Below are 17,935 nucleotides of genomic sequence, written 5' to 3'. Positions count from 1 at the left end.
TTTGCCGAATGGAATATTTGTGATATGTTCAGCTCACGAGCCATTTTTCGGGCAATGCGACGTGGATTTCGATCAAGTCGCTTCTTTACTTTTCGAACAATTTCTGCTGATGTTGCTGTGCTATTTTATTCTGTCCACTTCCTTGACGTCCGGCTACACTACCAGTATCACGATAACGTGCGTACGAGACACAAACGATTTATTCACATTTAAATGCTGGAGTGTTCTAACGATAGCCACTTGTGGTTTTCTAGCCAAATATAAAGAAATCACACTATCACGCTTGAATTCCATCAGGAATAACATTTTTTCTGGAAGATTCTCACCAAAATGCTTTTGTACGCTTGTAAACAATATAATGAGCTGTCATTGGAATAATTTTAACAGCTGTCGGACGAGTGGCTTAGAAATTTCAGCAGTCTGATATTGGTTGCAGTTTTTTTCATCTCACCCTGTATTTGGTATAATTTGGTATTGGGTGAACATATATGTAGTGTTTGGAATCTGGAATTTGGTATGTTTGTATCGCTGTTCATTCGTAGCCTAGACATATGGACATGGTTTCAGAAATGTGTACTAGAATTGTGCTAAAAGTATTGTATGGTACAATATTTGGTAGTGAGATAAAAAACTCTGAAATTTGGTATTAAAATTACTAATGCTATCTGTGTTTGAGATTTGGGGGTGGTTTGGAAATGCGTCCTTCATGTGTACGAAAAGTGCAAAATGGTACTAAATTTAGTACAGGGTGTCAAATACGATTTTGAGATCTAGCATAAACATTAATTATTTGATTTCTTTCGCCGTCCCAACACAAGGTATAAGATCATCCTTGTAAATAATACACCACTGAAGCTTCGCATAAATGAAAACCCCCCTCAGCTTCACTATTTAAAGAGTTCAGCTTTATTTTCTACACCTTTAAACAAACTTTTTACAAATATTTTCCATAAACTTTTCCACGATGTTTCTAAGAATTCAGTTCATTCCAAAATAAACGACATGTTTGTGTGTGGGATGTATGTATGTATGGGGGTGTTGCGAACTTTGGTGATTTCCTGTAAGATAAGCTCGCTCTACGCGCTTGAATTTCTTTCACAATCCGTGTGTAAATTTGCATAATTTGACAATTGTTTTTAAATTGTGAAATAACAAAATTTTTATTTGAGTTTTTAATTGTTTTCCCATTTAGTTTTCATGGCTTCAATTGTTTTACTGCGTGCATACATACACACACACATACATATACGTGTATGTATCTACATTCAGGGGTGATGCTGTTTATATCCGATTGTTTCATTTCGGTTAGAAGTAATAAAAACTTTTTTGTCGTATATTTTCGAGTGTTTTTGGTATTTTTTTGTGGAGCTATACAATGGAAAAAGTTTGCTTTGGACATTGTTTTTTTGGGGGTGTCGTTAAGTTGAGTTCTTTGCATAGATGACAAAGTTAGGTTAGAAGGACACATGGGGCCAAATGATAAACCGCTTAATTGGTTTGGCAACAAATTTGAACAATTAATTGCAATCCATTGAATTGAATTGTAATTGTGGTTTTAGGTAGAGAATAATTTAATGTAGTTGATTTTGTATGGGGGACTGTGTGTGTGTGCGGTGGCTAAGTTTATTTTAGTTTTCAACTCAATAAAAAAAGATGCAGGTCGAATAAATTAAAAGAAAGCAGCGGTTCCTACAATCGATCATAGTCGATATAAAAGACAAGCTTATCATTTCCAGTCTCAAATTAAATGACAATGATCGAAAATTAATTTTCATCTTAATGGATAGGGTACACAACACGTAAGCGTTATGTGTAAAGCATGGCTAGACACATCTATCAACATAAAATCTGTGATTGTGTATGTTTCACAGACAAGAACATCAAGAGAGTGAATCTCCCTCTCTCAATAAACATAGTGTGTGTGCTAATTCTTTGTGAAATTGTAAATGAAATCAAGCAAAAGGAACTCCTACTTCATTGAAAACTCAAAAGCTACTGTCTGTCTGCAGAGCATATTTGTTGTTGGCAAACAAGCAAACCGTTCTTGTGGCGGTATTATTGATCGTTGGTGTGTTCTGCACACAAAACTATGATTGCGTGTAAGGTGTGGTGAATAGGCCGAAGGCGGTGTGTTGACCAGCCCTGGTGACCCCGGTAAATTGACTTTTTGTTGACTTTCTGCATCTTCGTAGCATACTTTTAAGCGCTCTAAACAAACTAGTTATAAAGTTTCAGTCGGTGTTCCGACAAATAAATACCCTCACCATTAGCCCTTCCTTTTGGAAGACATACCAAAAAATTGGATCTACATATCTCAACTTTTCTTTAGACCTATGATCTCTTCCAGAACTGAAAGAATGTAAAAGTTTTTATTACGATAACCTATTTTGGAAAAAAATCATGTGGGCAGATTCTTGGAGGTTTTGGGACAGAGCACTAATGTTAGTACACATATTGCAATTAGTGAAATTTGAAGATAACTGGGGAATAATTTCACATTTTATGAAAGTTATGATTTTTATACCCTACACCACAAGGTGGTCAGGGCATTTGTTTGTAACAGGCAAAAGGAAACGAGATAGACCCATAATTCCTTTTGATGATCTGCATAGAATCACATTCTGAGTCGATTTATGCATGTCCGTCCGTTTGTCCATGTATTTTTGTGAACAAAGTACAGTTCGCATTTATTACCCGGTCCAGATGAAATTTTGCGCAAATAATTTATTTGGCCCAAGGACGGACCCTATTGAAATTGGAGATAATCGGTCAAAATTTAGATATAGCTCCCATATATATCTTGCCTTTTATTGTGCACCAAACGTGTAATATCAGCCCGAATAGTATGAAATTAGACCTGCAAATAAGTATGCCAAATTTGAACGAAATCGGTTCAGATAAAGCTATAGCTCCAATATATATTTGTTATTTTAGTCATATGCATTGTGTAACAACAATATTTGGGGAAATATATCAAATACAGCTCAGAAATACCTTTGCTAATTTTTATCGAAATCGGTTCGGATTTGGATATATCTCCCATATATAACTTCGTCTGATTTACCTTTTATTGAGCACCAAACGTCTAATATTTACCCAAATGGGATGAAATTTGGCACTTACGACCGAATTGAATCTAAAAGCTAGTATGTTAAATTTGGTGAAGATAGGTACAGATAAAGCTATAGCTCCCATATATATTTTTCATCCGATTTGTTATATTTGTTACCCACAGCCGTAATATGCACTCCTTAACAACGATATTCAGGGACATGTATTTAATACAGCTCAGAAATATCTATGACAAATTTTATCGATATCGGTCTAGATTTGGATATAGCTCCCATGTATATCAAATTGGCAATACAAGTCCGAATTTAAAAGATAGAAATGCTTCGGAATATTTAGTCTTTTGAGCTTTAAATTATAATTTTAATCATAGCGTGTATGATTAAATAAAAAACGTTTAATTGTTATGTTGAGCTCTACTAAATTAGCAAAGTGGTGTAGGGTATCACAAAGTCGGCCCGCCCGACTTTAAGACTTTCTTTACTACCGAAGAAAATCGGAGAACACATTTCACAATTTACCCAAGTTTTCATTATTCTAAATCTTTACCTCTTGGGCAGTTATGACGAGTAGTATGTCAATATATTCCATGAAATCTCCTGACCAAAATTTGTTATCAGTATTACCACGGACCAAGTTTGGACTAATCGGCTACTCGAATCGTTTTATATATTATATATTTATGATTTTTTCTCCAATTTTTTTGATATTTTAAAAAGAGTGGACATCAGATCTTGTGTTGATAAAAAATTTGGTATGTGCCACTTGAAAAGTGAAAGTACCAGAAGTAGTGCTTCGTTCTATTCGTTCTTCATATGAGATCTTGTGTTGGTACAGATATTGAGATGTACGAAATTTGAAGATATTCGAACATTTAATTTACACTATATAAGGGTTATAAGGGATTAAGCCTTTGTGTAGGAGGTCTTACATATTCCATCTTCCCAGTAGGCTTTTAATTGATAGAAATAATGGTATGTGCCAAGTTTGAAAGTAATCGGATGTTAATTTTGCTTTTTATGAGCTTCCTGGTTAGTCTGAATTTTAATCCTTTGTTGGGAAGATACATGATGGGGTAGGCCGATATTGCCTATTTTCCCACCTGACCTAGAACTGATAAAAATATTGGTTTTTGAAAAGTTTGCACGAAAGTGGATAATATCTTCTTGTTTTATACGATAAAATATTTTCTGGGAAAATTTTGACCTTGTACCAGAAGGAATATCGGTCTATATTGTCCATCTACGAGCTCGATATAATTTTGAATAACATATTACGACGTACCAAGTTTGAATCAAATCGAATACTCCCAACGAGACAAACAGACAGACGGACATCCCAAAATCGACTCCAAATGTCCTGAAACGGACTTGGTCCGAAAAGTCCTAGGGCCTAAAGCCGTTATTTCGATCAGGCAAGTTTTGGCCATATCAAATGATATACAGGGTGAGATAAAAAACTGCAACAAAGTCAAACGCCATCATTTTTAAATTTTATTGAATGAAAGAAAAAATGTCGGAAATAGCATCAAATATTAGAATAAGTTTAGATTTGTTTGAATTGGTTACCTTTGGCACGAATTATGGCCTTCAAAATGCCAATGAAACCGTCACATGCTACCCGAATATTGCTTTGCGGTATTTTGGCCCATTCCCGGCGAAGCGCTTGCTTGAGGTGATAGACACTTTGGTACTTTCTAGTGCCAACCTTGCTTTTCAAAAAACTCCAGACACAATAGTTCAACGGATTGGTATCCGGAGATTCTGGTGGCCATTGTGGGCTGGAATTCAAGCGAGGAACTTCATTTTGTAACCATTCTTGGGTGTGATGGTGCTAAGTCCTGTTGGAAGGTCCAATGTTTGCGGCCAAATGTTTGCATGCCCAAGGCTTTAATACACCCTCCAGAATATTTTTGCAATAATATTCGGTATTTATTCTGACGCCATGGTCGATTAATACGGGCCGAGAGCTACCATCGGCTGTTATGGAGGCCCACACCATCACCATGGCCGGCGCTTAAGTTCTGGTGGCCAATCGAATGTGAACATTTTCAGCTGATCTCTTTGACAATGAAACACGATCATTTTGTTTGTTTACAAACTGCTGGACAACGAATGTTTTCTCATCGGAGAAAACCAAATTCGGCAGTTCACCACTTTCGGGCAAGTGAAGCAACTCTTTAGCTCTTTTGAATTTTTTTTTTTAGAATTTGAATGGCTTTACCCCCAGCTCATTTTTCAATATTTGCCGAATGGAATATTGAGATATGTTCAGCTCACGAGACATTTTTCGGCCACTGCGATGTGGGTTTCGTTCAAGTCGCTTATTTACTTTTCAAACTATTTCTGCTGATGTTGCTGTTTTCTTCCGTCCACTTCCTTCACGTCGGACCAGTATCTCGGTAACGAGGGATGGTACGAGACACAAAAGATTTATTCACATTTAAATGCTGGAGTGCTCTAACGATAGCCACCTGTGGTTTTCCAGTCAAATATAAAGAAATAACACTATCACGCTTGATTTCCAGCACGAATAACTTTTTTCTGGAAAATTCTCACCAAAATGCTTTTGTACTCTTGTAAAAAATATAATGAACTGTAACTGGAATAATTTTAACTGCTGAGGATGTGGCTTAGAAATAACAGCAGTCTGAAGTTGGTTGCAGTTGTTTCCTCTCGACCTGTATTTCTATATATTTCTATATATACTCTAATTTTTCAAAGAAGAGTAACTCGGGAGACTGCCTCCCACACATAACAACAGAATTTGGAGTAAACTTCGTATAAAACATCCAATCTTCAAGCAATCCCGCTCACATGCAATTTTAACGCCTGAGTGGAAACGCGCAAATCTGTGTTTTATCTGAATTCTATTTTTATACCCTACACCACATAGTGGTAAGGGTATTATGTCTTTGTGCATTTGTTTGTAACACGGAGAAGGAAGCGAGATAGACCCATAGTTACTTTTGAGGATCTCCATAGAATCACTTTCTGAGTTGATTTAGTTGTCTGTCCGTCCGTCTGTCCATGTATTTTTGTGAACTAAATGCAGGTCGCATTTATTATCCGATTGAGATGAAATTTTGCAAACAACATTTGTTTGGCCCAAGGACGAACCCTATTGAAATTGGAGACAATCGGTAAAAATTTAGATATAGCTTCCATATATATCTTCGTCCGATTTGTCTTTTATTGTGCACCAAACGTGTAATATCATCCCGAATAGCATGGAATTTTGCACATACAACCAAATTAGGCCTGTAAATAAGTAGGTCAAATTTTGTGGAAATCGGTTCTGATATACCTATAGCTCCCCTATATATTGTTCATCCGATTTGTTATTTTAGTCCTCCGCAGCCGTAATATGCACTCTGTAACAACAATATTTGGGGAAATATATCAAATGCAGCTCAGAAATACCTTTGCTAAATTTTATCGAGATCGGTTCAGCTGTGGATATATCTGCCATATATAACTTCGTCGGATTTACCTTATATTGGGCACAAAACGTCTAATATTTGTCCAAATGGGCACTTACGACCGAATTGAGTCTAGAAACTAGTATGTCAAACTTGGTGAAGATCGGTTCAGATATAGCTATAGCTCCCCTATATATTGTTCATCTGATTTGTCATATTTGTTACCCACAGCCGTTATATGCACTCTGTAACAACGATATTCAGGGAAATATTTCAAATACAGCTCAGAAATATCTTTGCAAAATTTTATGGAGATCGGTTCCGATTTGGATATAGCTCCCATATATATTTTCATCCGATTTCAAATTAATTGTGCACCAAATGGGCAATACAAGTTCGAATTTAAAAGATACAAATGCTTCGGCATATTTAGTTCTTTGAACTTTAAATTATAATCATAGCGTGTATGATTGAATTCTCCCATAAAAACTTTTAATTGTTATGCGCCTCCAGCAAACCTCGTCTTTTTTATAGGATTCACAAACAACAAAGAATTGTTGCATTCGGCATTCGGCATTCTGTTTTTTGTTATTTCGTTCACTTCTTTTGTGTCAGGTATTTTTGATTCGAATGAATGACAAGAATTACGAATACCTTTTGATTGCGGACAATTGTTGTTGCTGGTAACTGAATCACGTTTCGTATTAAATAAACTTGGCAAATTATCGCAATGCCAATTGATCCTGTGGCTAACAATAACAAATCCATTTTGTTGAAACAGCTGTGTAACAAAGTTGAGGTGGGGGAATGGATTTTTTTTTAACCCGAGAGAGTTAAATTCTGTTTTTTTTCTGCCTGCATTTTAAGCTGCAGCTATCGTTAACAAAAAGAGTTCTGTTTTTTTTTTTGCGCTTTGCCACAATCAATAAATAAACATTTATATTGGCCCAGGGTTTTGGTGTTACGGTGGGTGGTCTTTGTCGTTGCAGAGGTATGTGGTTTGAAATTAAATGTTTGTCGTCGCAAAAATGCAAAGCGCAATTGCTGAGCACTGAGTGCTGAGTGCATTGTGCCAAATAAACCGCATTATTCATGGAAGAGGGTAATGAAATATTGTGGCTAGCGAATGGTAATTAATAGCATCATATAGTTAAACTAGTCGAGAGTAAGGCATGTTTCCGGCAATAATGAATTTAAGGCAATTGACATACGACGAAATTTCAGGTAATTCATTAGCGAAATTCGGTAAATGAGAGGAATAATTGTGAATAAATTATAAGTAATTCATTAGTTGGATTCGGAGAGTATATTTAATGTCATATTAAATTTAAAACAGCTTATCCAGTTATTATAATTTTTAGGTTAGTGCTTCGTAAGAAATTACGAATTTTAAGCCCAGGTAGAGCATTTTTAAAAGAAGAAATACATTCACATAAAATTGATGAAGTCAATAATTATCTGATGTGCTAAATTGCATTTTTTTTTGTAAAATTAAATGTTGAAAGAACTGTTCATTATTGCACACCATAAACCGGCAGTTAATTATACCCTCAGCCTGGTTAACGGTAGTAATTGTCTAATCAAAATAAATCTTAAAATTTGATTCCAAAGAAATTACAAATGTGCCTTATGTGTTTTAGACAATATCTGTTTCAGGACACTTGGAGTCAATATAGCCATTCCATCCGTCTGTCTGGTTGGTGCGCACGATAAACGTCATTGTATTTTTACACCGTTTGTAACATCCCTAAATATTCGTCGTAGACCCCATGGTGTATATATATTCATAATCAGCATAAAATTCTAAGTCGATTTAACGATGGCCGTCTGTCGGTCTGAACAGAACAATTTGTATTGTATCTAGGATGGTTGGTATTGAAAATGAGATATATCAGTCAACGTTTTGGTGTAGTCCCCATATAACGGTGCCTCCCGATATTCGGTATTTGATGGTTTTCGCCACATTTTTTCACAGATTTGTCTAAAAATTGGGATTTGTTGGTCGTAATGGTTTCTAGCTTCGGTGGCGAAACATTGCATGTATAGGTCCACGATTTGGCATAGCTCCCATATAACGGTACTTCCCGATATTCGGTATTTGATGGTTTTTGTCACATTTTTTCACGGATTTTTCCAAAAATTGGTATTTGTGAGTCATAATGGGTTTTAGCTCCGGTGGCGAAACATTGTATGTATAGGTCCACGTTTTTGTATTTATAGCGGTATCTCCCCTTATTCGCTATTTTGACGATTTTTGCCACATTTTTCCATGAATATGTCTAAAGATTGGTATTTGCAGGTCATAATGGGTTCTAATGTTTCCTTTACTTTATGGTGGAGGGCATTAAAAGTTCAGTTCGGCCAAACTTGTTTTTAACTAATTTCGATAGAATTCAAACTTGATATGTCCCCCACAAAAATTCAGAATTTTGAAAAAATTGTGTATCTTGGCTCATGGTAATATTATTATCTGGTTCGGATCAGTTGAAAAATTCGATGGTATTGTTCCACTTTTCCTCGTAACTTCATCACAAAAGGGGCAAATTTTTAAAAACATTTACTTTCATAAAATGGGAAATTAGTGTCAGATTCTTTTAAAAATTCGGTCATCACAATATTTCGTCAATATGAGATCAGGAATAAAAATTTAATATTTTTGGAATTTACTATTGCGAAAATGGGTAATACTTTATTTTTTTTATACCCTCCACCATACATAGTATGGAGTGTTTTTTAAGTTCGTCATTAAGTTTGTAAATCCTCGAAACAATAATTTTAGGCCTAACAAAGTAAATATATTTTTAATTAGCGCAAAGTTCGAAGAAGATTCAGCACTATCCGTACGTCCGACTGTTATAATCATACTAGACTCAAAACGAATTAAGATGGGAAGTTAAAATTCTGCAAGCAGGTCAAGTTCGAAGATAGTCTATATCGGTCCACAAGGAGTTTCTTCTGAGTACTTTACCCCTTAGAAGAGTATTCTCTATATGGGGCCACGATATTCGATATTTTGACGATTCCAGCAACATTATTTACCGGAATTGTTTCAAATTTCGTATTTGGAGTTCCTAATGGGTACTACGGCCTGTGACACAACTAGCCTACGCAGGTCCACGTCTTGGCATATCCCTCATATAACAGTACCTCTCCATATTCGGTATTTTGACGATTTCAGCGACACTGTTTGTTGTTTTAAATTTCGTATTTAAAATTTTAAGGGAAAAGGTAAAAAAGAAACATTTTATGGGCTATCTGGTCGATTTTATTAAACTATTATGGTGAAAACTCGTATTTTTTCAAGGAAAATATTTTAATGCATGTCCAGATTTTTAATGCAAAAATTCCCAAAGTGCTCCGGGTGGATTTTTTAAAAAATTTTCTTTAAGAATCCTCTGGTCGGAAATCAAGGACCTACTTTTCGAAATTCGCGATTTTTGAAAGAAATTTCCATCAACGATTTCATGTTTGAAAATCGTTAGCTTTTTGAGGTTTTAAAGATTCCATTGACAAAATTCGTAGATTTTTTTGCAGTTTTTTTTTTAACGATTTCGAAGAGAAAATGTAAATTTTGATTTTTTTAAGATATTTTTTAACCGGGACCTCCCGCTCAAATGTATGATTTTTTAAGATTTTTGTTGAAAATGTTTTAAGAAGGACCTCTTAGCCAAGATCGCAAATTTTGAAAGAAATGTTTCTCTAGGATTTCTTGTTTGAAAATCGGGAAATTGGGAATCGCCTGGTCTAAATTAGTGGATTCTTTCAGAAACACGATTTCATGACCTCCTGTCAAAAACGGAGACTTAGAGGTCTTGTTTTTGGAAACCTAAAACAATCGTTTTTATTTATTTTATTATTATTATTATTATTATTATTATTATTATTATTATTATTATTATTATTATTATTTTTTAAAAGGAGCTCCATATTGAAAATTTGTATTTTTTAAGAAAATTGCTCAATGATCACCTAGTTGAAAATAGTGGATGGGTATTATATGCCGTTCAGAATTCAGACAATTTTTGGTTACAAATTTAAGTTTTGTTGTTGCAAAATGGTCAGGCTTAATTTCTTTATTGTTGTTTTTATAAAAACAACGTTTGTTTATTAGCGGAGAACGATGGTAATGTTTACCAGGGGGTAAGGCAGGAAATACCTAGATTTCTGAAAGAGCCACCAATCCTCATGAGTTCCCTTGTTTTTTGTCTAGGATATTCTCCCCAAAAGTTATTTTAAAAATAACTTCTATGACAAAAAACATTTTTTTTACCCAAGTGAATTAAATAAAACTAAAATTCTTTTGGAAAGTCTTCTAAATCTTACAACCGCACTTATAAACATTTACGTCTTTCTCCACTTGTTATGCTTTCGTTTTACCTGAGCGAAGTAGTATAACCATGTAAGTTGGTTTTGTCTGTTACAACAAAAATCCCCTTCGTCGACCGTGCCTTGTCTATTCATAGAACAGTGTTGGCTTGTTTTAATTTTTATACCCTACAACACTATGTGTTGGGGGTATTATAAGTTTGATTGGGACAAAAATTATGTAACACCACGAAATATTGGTTTCCCACATAGGAAAGTATATATAGATCTTCCTAGCTCGCCGAGCTGAGTCGATCTAGCTATGTATGTCCGTCCGTCCGTCTGTCCGTCTGTCCATGTTAATTTGTAATCACTCTACAGGTCGCAATTATGGCCCGATCTTCACGAAATTTAGAATGTAGGTGGGGCTTGGACCAGAATAGAACCCTATTGCTTTTGGAGATGATCGCCAAATGTTTAGGGGTTGAAATGGACCAAATACTGAAAAAATGTCGGATTTTGCAGCAGCTTTACAGGTCGCAACTATAGATCAATCGACGCGGAATTTCGCATGTAGCTAGAGTTTAGGGCGGGGAAGAAGCCTACCAATTTGGGTGGTCATCGGATAATATTTAGCGGGTAAAATAGACCATATCTTTTGTGTTGAAAAAATTCAAAATTTTTCATTAAACCGCGAATATTTTAAATCCCCGCGAAATCTCAAAGCCATGACAAGTTAATCCTGATCTTTACATTGATGTTAACATACAACAAATCGGATATATAGCAAAATATGTGCGATATATATGTCTATCAAAGAAGATATGCTTGAAAGAACTCTTATATGTCGAAAACGGCTGAACTGATTTCGACAGTTCTCATTAATTCAGAATGGCCTCTTGGCAGGAAAGAAAAAATCTCTAAAAAAATCTCATAAAAATATCTCTCTAAAGATGAAAATATTGATTTTGTAAAATTTTCTCATATTTTTTCAATTTTGTCATATTTTTGGCATATTTTCATTTTGAATTAAACATTTGGTAATATTTCTACAGCTAACAAAACTAAGTAGTTAGGATATCAGGATATCATATACAGATCGCATTTATGGCCCGATCCTTACGAAATTTTGCATGGGGATAAGATGAGGGTCAGAATAGAAGCCTACTCTTTTTGGAGATGATCGCCATATATTTAGGGGTTGAAATGGACCAAAAAACTGCAAAATTGTCGGCAGGTCGTAATTATCGCCCGATCCTCACGCACATTTGAATGGGGGTTACGGGCATTGCAAAAGCCAAGCAGTTTCTAATGGCCATCCAAAAATATTCAATGTGTGATATAGTTTGCCAACATTTGTAGACAAAATACGAAAATGTCCATTCCAGAGACTTTTTGGAGAATTCACAAATACAGGAAAGATGCACTTCTGACTATTTCGTTGAAGAATATAGTCAAATGTCTGTATCTCATATAGATGCGCTTCAGTCAAAAACCAATAATAAATGTTAATCTTTTGCCACTTCTGAGAGATTATAGGTCTTTGGGAAATATTGGTTCCAGATCTAGGAAGACCATTTACGTGCAACATCTACCAATAAATTGGAAATGAGCAAATTAGTTTAAGTTGCTATTACCGAAAATTAGAGAACGAAACCTGACGAAACCTTTTTTTTTATTACTTGCCACAATATCTTGTGGAATTCTTTCGAGTATCTCGCCTATATAAACTGTATCGTTTATTATAGTGTTGTAGGGTATTCAACGGTCGGCCCCGCTCGACTGTAGCCTTACTTGTTTTTATTATATTTTTTAAAGGACCTCTTGAGGTTTTGTGAGAGCATCTTTTAAGGATTTGGTCATTTTAACAATATCTTTTTTTCTAGGATAAAAAATCCAGGATTTTGTAATAATATAGACTATCTTGTTAATAACCCAAAACATATGCTTAAATTAGAGGATTTAATTTTTTTACTAAAAACATCTATTTATTTATTTTTTTTTTATTTACAACCATTTCGCAAACTGTTTAAGTAGATCCTTTTCATTTCTAACTTTTTTAGAAGTTTCTTTATTCTAAAACTTTTTGTATCTCAATTATCTACGATTTCTTTCACACGGTCATCTTAAACACGTATTTACTAGTAATTATTGTCGCCTCTCTTAAACCATTTTCAAATTGAAAGGAGAGAAAAAATTTAGTTTTAAGGACACCGTATGCACTTACCAAATGTCAAAAGGAAACGGAAACAAAAATATATTTGCATACTTTTTATTACGCCTACAACTCCCTTCGTTATTTTTTTTCGTCCTTCGTTGTGCCTTACATCGTCTGTTTGTTGGCATTTGTTGTTTTGTAGTTTTCGGCCTTATGTTGTTTTCCGGTTATTTTATCATAACGCCTATTGTTGTGTTGGTACAATAACAGCATTTTGCAGTTATCAGCGATTTTCGCCCTTTTTTTAAGGAGGTAGGGAAGGAAGTTTAAAAAAGTTATATCAATTCAATGTGGTTTGGAAAGATAATGCGGAAATTTTACTACTTTATATTAAATATGTAAGTTTTCGAGATGGATAAAAAGGCATATTGGTCAAAGACTAGTTGAAAAGGCTATGGCTAAAAAACTACAGACTGAGTTGAAAAAAAAAACGCAACCAAATTCAGACTGCTGTCATTTCTAAGTCACTCGTCCGACAACTGTTAAAATTATTCCAGTGACAGCCCATTATGTTGTTTACAAGCGTACAAAAGCATTTTGGTGAGAATTTTCCAGAAAAAAAGTTATTCGTGACGGAATTCAAGCGTGATAGAGTGATTTCTTTATATTTTGCTGGAACACCACATGTGGCTATCGATAGAGCAATCCAGTATTTAAATGTGAATGAATCGTGAAACTGGTAGCGTAGCCCGACGTCAAGGAAGTGGACGGAAGAAAACAGCAACATCAGCAGAAATTGTTCGAAAAGTGAAAAAAGCGACTTGATCGAAACTCGCGTCGCAGTGGCGGAGAAATGTCTCGTGAGCTGAACATATCGCAATATTCCATCCGGCAAATATTGAAAAATGAGCTCGGGATAAAGCCATTGAAATTCCAAAAAGTACAAGGACTTACACCGCAACAGAAAGAAAATAGACTCAAAAGAGCTAAAGAGTTGCTTCGCTTGGCCGAAAGTGGTGAACTGCCGAATTTAGTTTTCTCCGATGAGAAAACATTCGTTGTCCTGCAGTTTGTAGACAAACAAAATGATCGTGTTTACTTGCCAAAGAGGTCTGCTCAAAATGTGCACATTCCATTGGCCACCAGAACTCCGCTCGTTTCAATCGACTTTGGCATCAGAATTAATGCCGAATATTATCGTGAAAATATTCTGGAGGGTGTATTAAAGCAACATTCTAACAGGACTCAGCACGCACCACGAAGAATGGTTAAAAATGGTACAAAATGAGATTCCTCGCTTCATTTCCAGCGCACAATGGCCACCAAAATCTCCGGATACCAATCCGTTGAACTATTGTGTCTGGAGTATTTTGGAAAGCAAGGCTGGTACTAAAAAACACCAAAGTGTCGATCAACTCAAGCAAGCGCTTCGCCGGGAATGGGCAAAATACCCCATATTGGCCGTTTGAAGGCCATAATACGTGCCAAAGGTGACCAATTCGAACAAATCTAAACTTATTCTTAAATTTGATGATATTTCCGACATTTTATGCTTTTATTCAATAATATTTAAAATATTATGATACCCTACACCACTTTGCTAATTTAGTAGAGCTCCGCAAAACAATGAAAATTTTTTATGGGAGAATTCAATCATACACGCTATTATTATAGTTATAATTTAAAGTTCAAAGGACTAAATATGCCGAATTATTTGTATCTTTTAAATTCGGACTTGTATTACTTATTTGGTGCTCAATTAATTTGAAATCGGGTAAAAATATATATGGGAGCTATATCCAAATAAAATTTGGCAAAGATATTTCTGAGCTGTATTTGATATCGTTGTTACGGAGTGCATATTACGGCTGTGGGTAACAAATATAACAAATCGGATGAACAGCATATATGGGAGCTGTAGCTATATCTGAACCGATCTTCACCGAATTTGACATACTAGCTTCTAGACTCAATTCGATCGTAAGTGCCAAATTTCATCGCATTTGGGCAAATATTAGACGTTTGGTGCACAATCAAAGGTAAATCGGACGAAGTTATATATGGGAGCTATATCCAAATCTGAACCGATCTCGATAAAATTTAGCAAATGTATTTCTGAGCTGTATTTGATATATTTCCCCAAATATTGTTGCTACAGAGTGCATATTACGGCTGCGGAGGACAAAAATAACAAATCGGATGAACAATATATATGGGAGTTATAGCTATATCTGAACCGATTTCGATCAAATTTGGCATACTTATTTTCAGATCCAATCTGATCGTACGTGCAAAATTCCATATTATTCGGGTTGATATTACACCTTTGGTGCACAATAAAAGGCAAATCGGATGAAGATATATATGGGAGCTATATCTTATTTTTTACCGATTATCTCCAAATTCAATAGGGTTCGTCCTTGGGCCAAACAAATGATTTGTGCAAAATTTCATCGGGATAGAGCAATAAATGCGAACTGTACTTTGTTTACAAAAATACATGGACAGACGGACGGGCGGACATACATAAATCGACTCAGAATGTGATTCTATGCAGATCATCAAAAGGAACTATGGGTCTATCTCGTTTCCTTTTGCCTGTTACAAACTAATGCACAAAGACATAATACCCTGACCACCTTGTGTTGTAGGGTATAAAAATGCAGAAATTATGGCGTTTGATTTTGTTGCAGTTTTTTTATCTCACCCTGTATTAACGTCGATATATGTAGGCGAAAATGTCAAAATTAGCCCGAAAATCTATTGGAGAATCCCGGTCGTCTGGAGATTTTGTAAGTGTTCAAAAAATCCATTTAAATAGCGCTGTGTCTAAATGACTACGGCTATGATTACCCCACATTTTTCATTTGAGCTTGACTTCATTTTCTTTACTCCTTTTACAAACGCAATAATTATTTTGTTACGTCTGTTTTTCATACGACTACGGCTATGATTGCCCCACATTTTTCATTTGAGCTTGACTTCATTTTCTTTACTCCTTTTACAAACGCAATAATTATTTTGTTACGTCTGTTTTTCAAATTTCTTCCTCTCTGTATTTTTGTCTTTTACAAACAAATGTAAGTCAACACTTAGCACACATTTGCAAACAAGAAAAAGCTGAATGGTCCGCAAGGACAGAGTAACAGGAAAAGTGGCAAAAATATACGTTCGTTAACCGGGCAAAAGTAACAAATTAAAAAGGACTCAACCAGAAAACGAGTCACAAAGGGTGACAAAGGCCAATGGAAGAGACAAACAAGCCAGTGGCAAAAATATATATATATTTTACAACTATTCAAAATAATTATTTAAATTTTCTTATTCACCTCTTTTGCTTTTCTATATTGTTTTGACTTCGTCGTAACCTTTTTTTTCGCCAAAGACAAAGTTCCATTGCAAGTGTTATAAACTTGTTTTCGAAACCATAACAATTTTGAAAATGTTGGCAAATAATTTAAACAGGTGTTTCCGTTTTGTCCATTCGCCAGAGGCCAGAGCAAAAGTTGAAAGTTACAAATGCGATTATGAAGGGTTTCCGGGTCGGTAACGGATATTGCTAACACCAAAGCTATGAAATATTATTTCCATAATAATAATTGTGGAAATGTTCGAGTGTGTGGTAATGGTGGATATATGTATTGGGAGGTGTGAGGAGGATGTTGTATGTTATTCACATGTGTGAGTGAGTGTGTGAATTTTTGTTTTCTAGAAATATAGAATGGAAATAGAAATCAATAAAATAACAAGTATTGGAACATTGTTACGATTTTAGAAGTTGATAGAGAGTCACAAAATACATCGAATGTAAATTTGAAGGATTCGAATGTACAAGGTTCTGATTCCAATTTGTACAAAAGCAAAAAGGATTATTCACAAAGCAAAGAACACTACCAAATTTTTAAATTTTGAATCTGCTTAAAGTTACAGAGTTCGTCAAAAGAATGGGGGCATAAAATTTAGGGAGGAGAGCTGTCCGTAAGTCTTTAAAAATATGGAATGTCTTTCGCAAGAAAAAGCAGGAAAACTACACTGGAGGCGAAATGAATCTTCGAAAGACATCAGGTCAAAACCAATATTTGTTGTAAAATACAAATTTTCGAAGAAAAAATGTTTCCCTTTCCCGAAGAATTAAAAAAAATAAAGTCAACAAGTGAAAAAGTCCTGAATACCCTCCAACATTTAAGGAAATTTTAAATTTTGAAAAAAAGAAATCCGTTAAGAAATTCTGTCAAAATTATCAAACTACCGAATATAGTGAAGTACGTTATATGGGACTTACAGACAGACAGACGGACTTCGTTAAATCGATATAGAATTTTTTGCTGAATTTAAATTTATCTTTCGAGGGTTTACAAATGGAATGGAAAACTTAATTTACCCTCCCTATTATGGTGATGGGTATAAAAATAACAAAGAACAAGTTAGTTGGTTTTGTCGTCATATGTACAGGATGAGATAAAAAAAAAAAAAAAAAACTGCAAACGAAGTCAATCGCCATAACCTTTTATACATATTTTAAATTTTATTGAATGAAAGCAAAAAATTTCGGAAATAGCATCAAATTTTAGAATAAGTTTAGATTTGTTCGAATTGGTCACCTTTTGCCATTTGGAATATTGCGATATGTTTAGATCACGAGCCATTTTTCGGTCACTGCTACGCGGATTTCGATCAAATCGCTTCTATACTTCTCGAACGATTTCTGGTGATGTTGCTGTTTTCTTTCGTCCACTTCCTTGACGTCGGGCTATGCTACCAGTATCACGGTAACGAGCGATAATATGAGACACAAAATTTTTATTCACATTTAAATGCTGGAGTGCTCTAACGATAGCCAATTGTGTTTTCCAGCCAAATATAAAGAAGTCACTCTATCACGCTTGAAATCCATCACGAATTATTTTTTTTTTTCTGGAAAATTCTCACCAAAATGCTTTTGTACGCTTGTAAACAATATAATGAGCTTTCACTGGAATAAT

The sequence above is a fragment of the Musca domestica genome, unplaced genomic scaffold (assembly GCF_030504385.1).
Source record: "Musca domestica strain aabys unplaced genomic scaffold, Musca_domestica.polishedcontigs.V.1.1 46, whole genome shotgun sequence".
In the NCBI taxonomy this organism is placed as follows: Eukaryota; Metazoa; Arthropoda; class Insecta; order Diptera; family Muscidae; genus Musca; species Musca domestica.
This window is presented reverse-complemented; position numbering follows the sequence as displayed.